Source organism: Lactuca sativa, chromosome 9 (genome assembly GCF_002870075.4).
Source record: "Lactuca sativa cultivar Salinas chromosome 9, Lsat_Salinas_v11, whole genome shotgun sequence".
Classification (NCBI taxonomy): Eukaryota; Viridiplantae; Streptophyta; class Magnoliopsida; order Asterales; family Asteraceae; genus Lactuca; species Lactuca sativa.
Window position 1 is genome coordinate 1,659,880 of NC_056631.2, and position 13,381 is coordinate 1,673,260.

Consider the following 13,381-nt stretch of genomic DNA (forward strand, 5'->3'; position numbering starts at 1 on the left):
TCCCTCCTCTTGAAGACCCGTAATCCGCATTACGGAGGAGCAAAGGAAAAGCCGTTGGAGAATCCGCTTCTTCAAAGAATTCGCCACTAAAGAACCTCAAATCCGTTTTCAGCAAGAAGAGGAGCAGCAAATCAGGAGCATCCAGTGCCTCTTTGAAAATCGAAGACCCAATTAAAGAAGACACCGCGTACGAGACCGAGGAAGAAGAACCCACATACGAGCACAAATCCGATTTCGAAGACGATTTAGCTATCATTATGGCTAATATCGATGAAGTCCTCATGGGGGAATGGAAGAAGAGAATGCACGATGACACTGGCCCGAGACTTGTGCAACCCACAATTCCCGCTACCGCTACTTTCGAGTTAAAGGGTCATATTCTCGCTCAACTCAAGGATATTCCTTTCTATGGAAAAGACCACGAAGACGCCTACAAACACTTGGATGAAGTAAATGATGTGGCTGACTACTTCAATGTACCGAATGTGCCACGCGAGACCCAACTACTTCGCATGCTTCCAGTCACATTCAAGGGTGCTGCAAAGGATTGGCTCAAGTCACTTCCTCCCGGATCAGTCACCACATGGGCCAAGATGAAAGAAGAATTCATAGACCACTTTTGCCCACCTTCCAAAATATCTAAGTTGAAGAAAGCCATCGTCAACTTCGAGCAACAACCCGATGAGTCTCTTTATGAAGCTTGGGAAAGAGACAAAGGTCTTCTTAGAAATTGCCCACACCATGACCTCAATAGCCAACAAGAGGTCTCCATATTCTATGATGGAGTCAATGTCAGCACAAGGCAATTGCTCGATTCACAAGGCCCGCTCAGGAAGAAGGCACCCCCGGTAATCAAGGAGTTAATTGAAGAATTCTCTAAGCATTCTATAGAATACCACAATCCAAGAAATGAAGTAAGTCGGGGGGTAGTGAACTCGGCAAATGATGGCATGGCGGCGGTGATAGCTAAGCTCGATAGTCTAGATAGAAGGATGACAAAAATGGATCAAACAATTCATGCTATTCGAGTTGGATGCGAGAATTGTAAAAGGCCCCATCTCACAAAGGATTGTGACTTGGATGAAAATGGAAACAAGAAAGCTCAAGTGTACTACTCAAGCGCCGATCGATACGACGAGAATTGGCGGAAACCGAAGAAGGAATGGCTCCCATATGAAGAATACAAGAAGGCTAAGGAGGAGAAATACAAGTAGAAAGAAAGGGGATTTTATCAAAAGGAAGAACCGGTTATGGAAAAGAAGGCCGATTTAGAAGAAATGTTCACTAGATTCATAGTCGCGTCCGAAAAAAGGCACAATGATCATGATGCTGCTATACAAGAAACCAGAAATATGCTAAGGAATCAGCAAACATCTATTCTCAACATTGAGAAACGGCTAGGACAACTTGCACATCAAGTGAACGAGCAAAGACCAGGTCAACTTCCAAGTAACACCGAAAATAATCCGAGAATGGAGAATTTGAACGCTGTGACTTCCAGCTATGAAGAAATTCTCACACCTGCACAGAAGATCTCCAAGGTGAATACAGAAAAAGCAGAAAACTCAGCTCCAGCTAAACCCGACCAGACTCGCTGAGTCCCTTTAATGGACTCGACGAGTCCATGCGTAGATGACAAAACTGTTAAGCCTTACAGTCCTCCTTTGCCATTCCCAATCAGAGCCATGCCTAGTGAAAAAGTTAGAGCGTATAAAGCTTTCATGGAGCATGTTCAAGCCCTTCAAGTCAACATTCCATTTGTGGAAACAATGCTTCAAACACCCAAGTACTTTAACTTGCTCAAGGGTCTCTTTGCTGCTAGGAAAGATATAGCTGAAGTTGCGGAGATAGTATTGAGTGAGCTACCAGAGAAGAAGGATGATCCGGGGAGCATCATAATTCCATGCCAATTTGGAAATGTACTTGTCACTCAAGCGTTGACCGATTCGGGTGCAAGTATCAACTTAATGCCCTACTTATTCTTCAGGAAGCTGAATTTACCGGAGCCAAGGCTAGTTAACATGAAGATCCATTTGGCGGACAAGACGACAATTCATCCAAGAGGCGTTTGTGAAGATCTTCTCATTAAGGTCGACAATTTTATTTTTCCCGTAGACTTGTGGTGCTTGATATGGAAGAAGACCCCGAAATTCCAATTATTTTGGGGAGATCATTTTTGAACACCGCATGTGCATTAATTGATGTATGTGAATCCACACTAACGTTGAGGGTCGGAGACGAGTCAGCGGTGTTTAAAGCTTTACCAGAGATCAAGCAAGAAGAAAAAGAAAAGAAGAGATCTCGTTCATTGATTTGGATGATGAGATACTACAAAAAGAACTTGCACTTTTGCAAGAAAAAGATCCAAGCAAGTTGTTGCTACGCTCTGGAGTTAATGAAGATTTTGACAAAGACTTGGAGGAGATAGAAAAGCTGATGAAAGGAGCCGACTCGAAAAACACAGTGGGAAGTGTGGAATACGATCCGACTCGCCGAGTCGCTTTCCCAGACTCGACGAGTCCAGTCGAATTTACCAACAACTTGGATGATTTTGATCTGCTTGTTACCAGCTCCTTGTATGCTCTGGACATGAAGATTTTCCCTCATTCTTTAGAAGAACAAGCAGCAAAAGGAGAAGTGGATGGTGAATTTCAACACGTTCATGTAGCATGCCTTGATACGATTATGCAAGAAGAAGAAGATATTCCACTTGAAGATGAGGCAAGCTTTAGAGAAGAGGAAAAGGCAAGGGATAGGAGAGATGATGTTGATCAACCATTCATTACCAAACCTAGAGCATGAGTTTTCACCAAATATGAAGTAATTAAGTTTAAGGAAAAGGAAGTGCAAGAGAAGGTGCAAAAGAATGGGGTGAAGAAGAAAAGAGAATTTAATGCAGCTGAGGATGATGCTATAAGGAAGAAGAAAGAAGACTTGAGACAAGCTTACAAGAAGAAAATTCACGCTTACAAGACGAAGTACAAACCGCAAAAGATTAGGCCTGCATTCCCGATGCAGGAAGATGAAGAAACGTAGATGGGAAGGAGTCCAGTTAACGACTCCTTAAAAAGAAGCGCTTGGCGGGAGGCAACCCGTTCTTTTTAGAGTTTGCTTTCTTTCATCTTTTTCGTTTTAGTTTGGTTTTAGTTTTTAGGATTTTATTCATCTTCCAAATCATCAGACATGATTGCTTGAGAGTGCGTATGGACTAAGTGTGGGGTGGAATAAATTTTTAATGGCAAAATGATTTTATTTTCTGAATTGTTTGCAAGAGACTCGCTGAGTCTGACCATGACTCGACGAGTCGATTCAGATTCCAGATGAGTTTAAAAATCGCGACCAGACTCGCCGAGTCTGACCCTGACTCGACGAGTCGGTTTTTATTTACAGAAAAAAAATTAATTTAAAATTATTTTTACAACCGGTAACTAGGGTTTTTAACCCTAATGAAATCAGTTCTCCCCCTTCACTCGCCGTGCGCATCCATTTGTGCTCTCTCTCAAGCATTCATCATCCTCTTCACTCTTTCTTCAAGATTTTCTATTTCCATCACCAAAGGTACTTAATTTCTGTGAAAGCCATGATTTTTAGATGATCTAGGGAGTCAATTTCATAGAAAACCCGATTTTGAGTTTTGGTGAATTTTTAGGGTTTTGATTTTACATCAATTATGTTGTTTTGGATGATTATTCTTGCCCTAATACATCTTAGTAATGTCAGTGGACAAAACCCTTGAAGAAATTTTGAGATTTCATGGTCCAATTTTGGTCGACTCATCGACTGACACGTGCAGTTCATACGACTCGCCGAGACGTTCATGGACTCGACGAGTCCAGTCGGGGGACCCAGGTGTAATCTGTTTTGATGATTTTCTATGTTTTCTGTGTTTTGTGTTCTTTGTTTTGCAGGGACAATGTTTCACAGGGGTCACGGCTCAAGTGGACACCAAGGAGATTTTCCTTGGTTGAACTTTCCTCAGATTGAATCGGCCTCTACCATGACGAGATGGAAGAAGAAGCTGGCTGAAGTCAGAAAAAAGGAGATTTATGTACCCAACAGGGTTGATTGGGATTGGTTGCAAAGTGTTCGGTATGAGGAGGAGTTAGCACCTTATCTTTTGAAGGAATTTACATACGAGGGGGAGACAATGGTTTGTGATGGATGGAGCAAGGTCTTTAGAATTCAAGAACCAGTGTACCGGGAGCTTTGCTGGGAGTTTTTCTCCACAGTATCTTTTCGTGGAGGAGACGATTGCTATCACCCGGCGAGTTTCAGTTTTTGCCTTGGAGGCGGGTTTCATCAGTGCTCTGTGATTGATCTTGCTTGTCGGTTGGGGATTTATGACCGACCATTGGTCTTGACTGCTATTTTTCGTGCCTTTTTGGAACACTCTCACAAGGTGTTCCCCGATGGTGTTACGAGTACGAGTTGGTGGAACACGATCGCCAACAAGTTGTACATTCCAAAGTCGGCCCAAGAAGGAAGTAATAGGTCACCCACGCACCGCCTCATTCACCGCCTTATCTCTACCACCATCAGCCAACGGAAGGACGACGACAAGGTTTATAACCTTGATGTCTTTTATCTTTGGAGCATTATCACACCAGACACCTTTTGCAACATTCTGTGGTGTTTGGTTTCTTATCTGTCGGAGGGTGCTGTCAAGGATCGCAAAACCTCCAAAATTAATGGTGGCATGTTCGTCACCCGGCTAGCCAAATCATTTGGGTTGATGACCCATGGTGCGTGGAATTTGATGACGGTGATTCCTACCCCTCCATTTAATCCCATTCTTTTTCGGAGGGCTAGGATTATTGAGGATTATGGCGGTGGTCATTATGCTATCCCGCATGATAATCCGGTGGTTGGTCCCGAGGCGCCGGGAAGGAGGGTTAGGCCGAGGCGAGAGCGAGACGTGGAGGAGGAACCGCCGGTAATTCTGGTGGATAATGATGAAGTCCCAATGGACTGGTATAATGTTGAGATGAGGAGAATGCAAGATCAAATGGAAAGGAGTCTCAATTTTAGCAGCCAGTCCAACATTCAACTTTTTGACCACTTCCATATTCCGCATATCGATGGTGGTAACTTCCCATACATTCCATCTTGGGATGAGGTGATTAATGCAAGGAGGAGTGACGCTAGTGGAAGTGGAGCTGCGCATGATCATGATGATGAGGAGGAGGATTAGTTCTTTTATGATTTGTTGAACAATTTTTAATTTGTTTTTGTTTTTGTTTTTGTTTGGTGTGTTTGAATTTAAGACTTTTATTTTATGCTTGATGTTTAATTGCCTTGATGACTTTCAGATTTTGGGATTAGGAATGCTTGCATAAAAGGGTCTAGAGGTTGAGAAAGAAAGAAGAAAATATAAAGAGTGGAAAAGAGTCAAGAAAGGGCGGAGTTTAGAGTTAAGGTGTCGATTCCGGTCCTTAGAGACATGAGTGAATGAGTCTAGAAGTTTTGTGAAGTTTTGAAGATTTGTCAAAAGCTGGAACAAATGCAGAATGTAATTTTTTTCCACCCAGTGGTCTACTCGCCGAGTGCACTTAGTTGACTCGACGAGTCGCCTTGTATTTTCGCAATTTCGAAGCTGTCCACGACTATACTCGACGAGTCGCTTATATGACTCGCCGAGTCACTCAATTTTATACCAACAAGACTGCCGATTTGATGTTGTTGAATATATCACTTGACCATTTATTCTTCCCTATTGATTCTTGAAGAGTACACTATGTTTCCTGCCTATTTGGAGCTGCCCACGCGAAATTTTGACACCCAAGACATGGATGAGCTGTTCCCATGTCTAAAGTCAATTGATGATGGAGCTGAAGAGGAGAGATATCAACCTAGCGACTGCTACCACAGGGGAGTTTGTTCCAATTCCCTTTTTATTTTTGTTCTTTTTCATGCATAATATGCAATGGGGACATTGCATAAATTAAGTGTGTGGTAGGGGGTTGGTCACATATTAGTAAATCTAGAATCTTAATTTATGTCTAATTTAAAAAAAATTTGCATACCAAAATTGTGACTTAGGGATTAATTTAGGAAATTTTGGTAAAAAGTAATTAGGATTCCATGTTAGAATTGTGTGGATGATTGCAATATGTTTAGCATCGTGTACCAGAAATGTATCCAGGAAAATTATTATCGTTAGCCAATAAAGGTTGAGGTTGAGCGCCCCTTCTTAAGCGTGTAGGATTTTGAGTGAAAAAGGTGAGGTACATGTTTAAAAAAAAAAAAAGAGAATTGCAAGAAAAGTTGAAGAATTTTGGAGAAAATAAAGTGAAGATCAAAAGATCAAAATTCCAAGAAATTCAAAAATTGAAGATACCAAAAATCAAACAACAAAGGTGGTGAATTCAAAGAAATCAAAGATCAAATTATCAAGGAAGTGAAGAATTCAAAAGAGCTCCATAGTGGTATCATAAATTGTAATTCTAGATTATGTATGCTTGGGTTGCTCAACTAAAAATACCTTGAGGGTAAGAGGTTTTCTACGGATGGATTTGGAGGGATGCATAAAGTGAGCATAGTTCGGGGTGAGTGGGCGAATGTTTATGAGGATTGTGAGTATTTGGAGTATGGGGGGTATTTAGGAAAAAAAAATTTAGACACAAATGTACGCGTTGCGGTCTTGGCATAATGGATTGGTTATATTGGAGTTGTCATATGTGATTCTAATATGTTAAAATTTAGTTTTGCTTGGGGGCAAGCAAAAGTCAAGTGTGGGGTATTTTGATATTTGCATATTTAGTTCATATTAAGTATAGATTTTTTATTATTTATTAGCTAACATATCATGGACAAAAGGTACTTAAAAGTGTTTGAATTATGTTTTCAGTCCAAAAGTGAAGCTCGGAAGCAAAAGGAAGCAGGAGAAGCGGTTGGGAGCTCGGGAATTGAACAGAGAAGGAAACCACCAAAAACAACACCTACTCGGCGAGTAGGGTCGTCTACTTGGCGAGTCCGATCGAATATTCGAGAAGATAAAGACTTAAAGACCCAGAGACTTATCGCATACGGGGATTGAGAGATGGACTCGGCGAGTCGGCACCTGACTCGACGAGTCGTTTCGCAAATATAAAGATAACTTCTCAGATCGACGGAAGAGATTTCTGAAACCCTTCTGGAGAGGATAGCTGCGATTGAAGAGCCAGGAGAACCTTGGAGAACGAAGATACAAGCTAGAATCCAATTCCAAAGGAGATTTGAGGCAAATTTAATCATTCTACTTAATCTTTTGTTTTCAATTATGGCTAGACAATTAGAATTTGTTTATTTGCTGTTTATTACCTCAATCATGAGCTAAAACTCTTAAACTTCTGTTTGGGGATGCAAAATTGAGACTATGGTTTGATATTTGGTAGGATTAATTCAATGTTGGTGATTTTTGTTAGTTTTAGCTTGCTAAAGAACCTTGTGTGTGAATGATAATTAATTTTCTGTTAATAGGAAGGTAATTAAATAGTATGAACATCTTTTGATTATCAACCTCATATGTTTATGTGACCACTTTATTATATGTCTAGGATTAATGAACATGAAACTAGAATTAATAAGAAAATTAGGTAAATTCATTTGTGAGCTTGTGTGATGACCATCAACAAGAAGTTAATTAAAGGACCAAATTAGTTAACTATTGCAAGTCTAAATCAACCCGAATAATTAATCTAGTGAATTTAATTAAATTAGACAACTGATCACTGTTTGAGTTAGTTTATTCACTAAGGATTAGTGTAGTGAACGCGAATCTAATCACTTGAATCGGTAACCAACAAAAGAGTTAATCCATTGCACTATTACCATAATATCAACCATAGGATCAATTGAGTTAAACTAAACAGAAGTCCTTCCCATTATTGAATCTAGTTAATTCTTTGCTTTTCTAGTTTTTAAATTACGTGATAGTTAGTAAGTTTCTAGTCTTGTAAAACTAGAGAGAACCCCTACTTATTAATTAATTTAGATAGAATTAGTTTTTAGTTTTAATTTACCGTTCCCTGTGTTCGATACCCTGCTTATTTAGCTATACCACAATTGATAGATCCACTGCTTTTGTGTGTTTATTTTAAAATTAAAAGTAGGTTTAAAACTAAGTGAGTTTGCACACACCAGTGTTAAAGAATGTGAATTATGTAATGGAGAATTGCAAGACCTAACCACACATTTGGAACCGATGCAAACCATTATAGTTCTCAAGAAATCCATCAAAGGAATTGATAAATTTAGGAGAAATAGGGCAAAGAAATTGGGGAAGAATTGAGAGAAGAAACCCTAATAAACAAGAATGGGGGTTCTTCGCCACTCTCCACTCGTTACAAAAATGGGGGTGATTGAGATGGAATTTAATGGTGGAGTATGGTGGTTTAGTGACATATAATGGATGAGACGATTGGTGGTGGTGATTATTTATGGTGTACCCGATGACAGTAGGTGGGTTCTGTTATGGCAGCATAAGAGAGAGAGAGAGAGAGAGAGAGAGAGAGAGAAAGAGAGAAGGATAGAGAGATAGATAGATAGAGAGAGAGAAAGAGGGGTCCATTTATTTTTAATATTTATTAAATATTAAAAAAATATTAAAAAAGACGAAGAAGGGTATAATATTCTTTTCAATTTGGGAAATGCCATTTTCCACCTACAAACATGGTCAAAAGGAGCACCAATCCAAAAAAGTTGGGGGTTTGACTAAAACTTGAAAAAAATACATAACACGGTCAAAAGAACCATCATTGTAGTAACAAAGTTTCAAAGGAACATTTTGTAATATCGTTGCCAAAGTCTCTGTGACTTTAAAGCCTCGACATCACAAAAAGGATATTGCATATAAGGTTGAACTCTAACACATTTAGTAGTGACTAGAATTTGGAATTGTGAAATAAACATTGTTGGAATAGTGTCTAATGGATCCGTTCACAAATGAATGACCACAGAGAGACATAATATGCATGTTTATAACATGGCGTGACTGATATTTTATTCAAGTGTTTAGTTGATTACTCGAAACATTTTATAATGAATAAAGTCTAATTAATATGGTGATTAAATAATAAGAGGTGTATTTATTTTCAATAGTTTTGAGACCATAGTTAATTCGATTATTATTGTGTTTCACTTTTCATGTTTTACTTCCCGGATAATTGGATTATTCAAAACTCCACAGTCGCTCGTAGTTTTGGAAGTAAGTAGCGAATTAAGACTATCATGAATTGAATTGTAGATTGTCTATGGGGATTAGACATAACAATTGTTTGCTACAATGTTCATAAGTACTTTTGAAAATGAAGATTTTGAGTATTGGATAAACCCACGCTTAGAGAATTACTTCATGGATTTTATCACGAGTAATTCTGAGACGATAATATCTTATATTCTTGAAACGGAGATATATGAACTGTTGTTTACAAGTTGGTTGTGCATTGATAATACGTAAACGCATCAGTAACTTGATGTTATAAAATGTATTGTTGTACATGATTTGATGTATGAATAGTACAATCATATAAGTCGAAGTTTATCAGTTCCTTTTGCCCTAACAGGAAAAGCAATATATGTAGGCCCCTCGATGATTTGATGATGACATCTAAAGTGCTTGGTCAAGCCTGGACTGAATTGATGTGTTCAATTAGTATTCTGATTTCAGTCGTCATAAATCAGAAAGTGGGAAACAAAACTTGGACAATGAGATTAATTATAATCCATGTCTCATGTGCTTACGATATCTTGTAGAACGGAAGATTATTTGATCACTTATCTTAGGACATGTAACTGACTGGGTCAGACTTCGACAGTAGCTTTGAGTGCTACAATTTGCTAATTAGTTTTTGAAGTATATATTGACAACTACAGTTATTAGAATTATCCAAGTGGGAAATTGTTGGATTAGGTGTCTAAGCTCATAACTATAATTAGTATATACTTAAATTGATAGTAGCACAGTCCTTTTGGGTTGCCCTCAAAACTAGCAATTGGACAAATGATTTTGGAGAATGAGGTTAATTTATTATTTGATTAATAAATTGAAATAAATGATTTTTTTAATATATTATGAGAATAATATATTAATTTGAAATATTAATATTTAATCAAAAATTAATTGGAATTAATTTCAGGATTAAAAGGAATTACCTAAAAGTGCAGGGATTAAATTGTAATTGTTCAATAGTTGAGCAAGAGGCAATCTAGAACAATCCATAAGGTGGGGACGATTTCTTGGAGCCTAAGGGTTTCTAGAATAATCCATGGTGGATAAATAGGAAAGTGGATAATTACGTGGTTTAAGATAATCTTGGATTAGGGCTTATCTAGGGTTTCCTGACTGCACTATAAATATGATATAACCCTATGATTTTCGGTCAACCCTCTTTAGAAGAGATCCAACCAAAATTTTGAAGTCTTATCCTTCTTCTCAACCATTCTTCCTTGCTAGTGTTGGGCGCGAACCATTAAAGGCGTGACATTTGTGACGCTTGCTCTCAAGGCTTCAATAACACAAGAATTTGAATTGCTATTACTATATAGTGATAAATGTATGATTATTCTAACCCTATTTGTGAATTTCAAAACATATAGTAGCATGCTAGAGTTTTCTATTTTGTTGTTCAAGTTGTATGTTCAATTAGAGAAAACGTAGTTCAAATTATTTAGGGTTGCATGCACACATGGGATTTATGTGTCTTGCATAATACCCATCATATACAATCATGTGCCTAGCCCTAGAGTATCTTCCAACCCATCACATACTCAAAGGCTCATCCATGTGGTTTATTTCAGCCCAATTAAACAATAATAGGCCCAACCCTAGGTTTATTCAACCATGCCATACAAACATGCAAGCGTCATAAAGACAACTAGCATCCAACATACACAATTCAGTGGGCTGATATTGGCGCTTTTGACCCACAAGCATAGTGAGAAGACTCACTTTTAAGTGAAGATAACCGGATAACACACTCAAGTTGCTACTACCATGGCTCCCCATGTTGATCATAACCTAAAATCAACCCTAATTCATAATTTGGGTTTTAACCCATAATCAATGGTCCAAATCATCTTTTATCTTCCTTAGGGCAAAAGAACATTTTGTCTTTCCCGTACATGAACCAACTATTCAAGGCCCAAATCCCCTGATGACCTAAGGCCCAAAAATGGCCCAAATGGGTTTCTGGGAGTACGCCATGCGTACTCCCCATTATGCCCAGCGTACAGCTAGATCATAGAAAAGGTAATGGGACAAAACCCATAACGTTAAGCGTACTTAAGGGTTACACCTAATGTAATCCCATATTGTCCAAAACCACACTTTTAGCTCTTAATGCTTATAAACCAAACGTCTAACTTATAGATCTTGATCTTGCAAAAGCATTAAATGATAAAGTTGACAACTTTAAGCTTTTTCATGGCTTAATAGAGCCCAACATCAAACCCTAAGTATAATACATCCTTAAATGATCTCAAACTCTTGCATGAATGAGAAATAACCACAAAGACTTCCTTTTATGACTCAAAATCCATAGAAACATCATAAAGTATCAACCTTGAGCCCTGGAGTAACTTTTACTCACAAGAACCAAACCATGGGACAAAAAAATATGAAAAACTAACCCTAAACTAGATCTAAACCAAATAACCATAAAGGTGTGAGCTTTATACCTCCAAAAGCCTGCTAATGGAAAGAAGACTCTGGATCTACAAGCTCCAAGCTCACCAAACACCAATAATGAACTCCTTATTCTTCTTAATGCACCAAGATCACTCTGGAGGTCCAAAAAAAAACTTTCAAGAATTAGGGTTTTGAAATGAGGAGATAAGGGAATGGAGGCTGAAGGTAAGGAAGGTATTAAGGGCATAATGTCCTTTAAATAGGGACAAACCCTAAATATTAGGGTTTGGGACCTATGTGAGTACGCCCTACGTACCACTCGAGTACGCCCAACATACTTGAATGAGCCCCATCAACTATTTAATGATTTATGCATGACGTACCTATGGGGTACGCGCTGCGTAAGGACCAAAATGAAATTTTCAAAACTTTAAGCCGAAAATGAATATTTACCTACAACCCGGATGTTACAACTCTCTCCCACTTGGATCAGGCTTTGTCTTGGAAGTCTACTATTGCAAATAACTTTGGGTAGTGTTCTCTGATCGGTTTTGGAACAACTCGTGTGTATGGTTTATTGTTTTAAAAATGAAAATTTTATTATGGAATTTTGGGACATTACAGTAATGGAAACACAAACACATACTTTCAGCACATACAAAGAGATATATAAAAAAAGTGGAAAAAATTTATGAATTACCTCTCCTATTTCACCTTTTCCGTTTGCTATCCTTCGCTCCACTTCCAAATCACTTCGGCTCCAAACCATGTTAGTCACCTTTTCCTTTTACCATCCTTTGCTCTATTAATAAATGTCTTCCTCGTATGTATGTTTATCTATCAATATTTCTACTCTCCCATTCTCAATTTTGGCTGAAAAAGTCCAAGGCCATAGCGCTGCAGGCATAATTTGCAAAATATTAAGCAAAAACTACAAAAATAAAGAACATCAACAAATAGAAATAGAACAAACCTGAATTGTTGTAGTGGTATAAATATTTTCTTCAAAACTCATAACTACTTTTCTAAGGTCTTGTATCCCCCATCCCCTCATCTCCTGTAGCCTATAGCCTGAAGGTGTAGCATTATGGCGAATAGGAACTTACATGAATAATAAGTAATAATGTTGGCAAGCCCTAACTAATATAAAACAATAACTAATGAAAGCAAGAAAATGTAGGGCTAAGGATTTACCAAAATTTCAGAGTCGGAGAAGACACTAACAAAGTAAAATTAAAAGAGGGAAATAAATTGTTTTTTTTATCAATCCTAAAACATACACATCGCCTTTATATTTAACATCAACCATGATCAATTAAGTAAATTAAAAGAAGATATAAAATGAATTTGGAGAGAGATGTCGTGAATATACTTAAAATCCATTAAAGAGGAATCAGAAAAATCTGAAGATTGTTTGGGGATTACCTGAAGGTGTCAGAGTTTGTAGATGTACCTGAAAATGTTGTACCCATTTTGTAGGTTTTGGAGGGTAGAAGAAAGCAATCCGTTGATGATATAAAGAAGGTAATATTGACGGCAACAACGCCGATGATGCTTTGTTGCGATGCAAAGCTTTAGTTAATGGGTGGCGGCGAGGGAACCTTGGGCAATGACGGAGTGATGAGCCTATTGTAGAGAGAATACGGTGAGCGAGTTTGGAGAAGATTAAAACAAATGAACTGCAATAGAAATCTGTGTCAGGTGGTGGAGAAACTGCTAAAATTTCAAATATGAATGCGGTGGAAGAGTGAGAAGCTGACAACAACACTAGGTTAT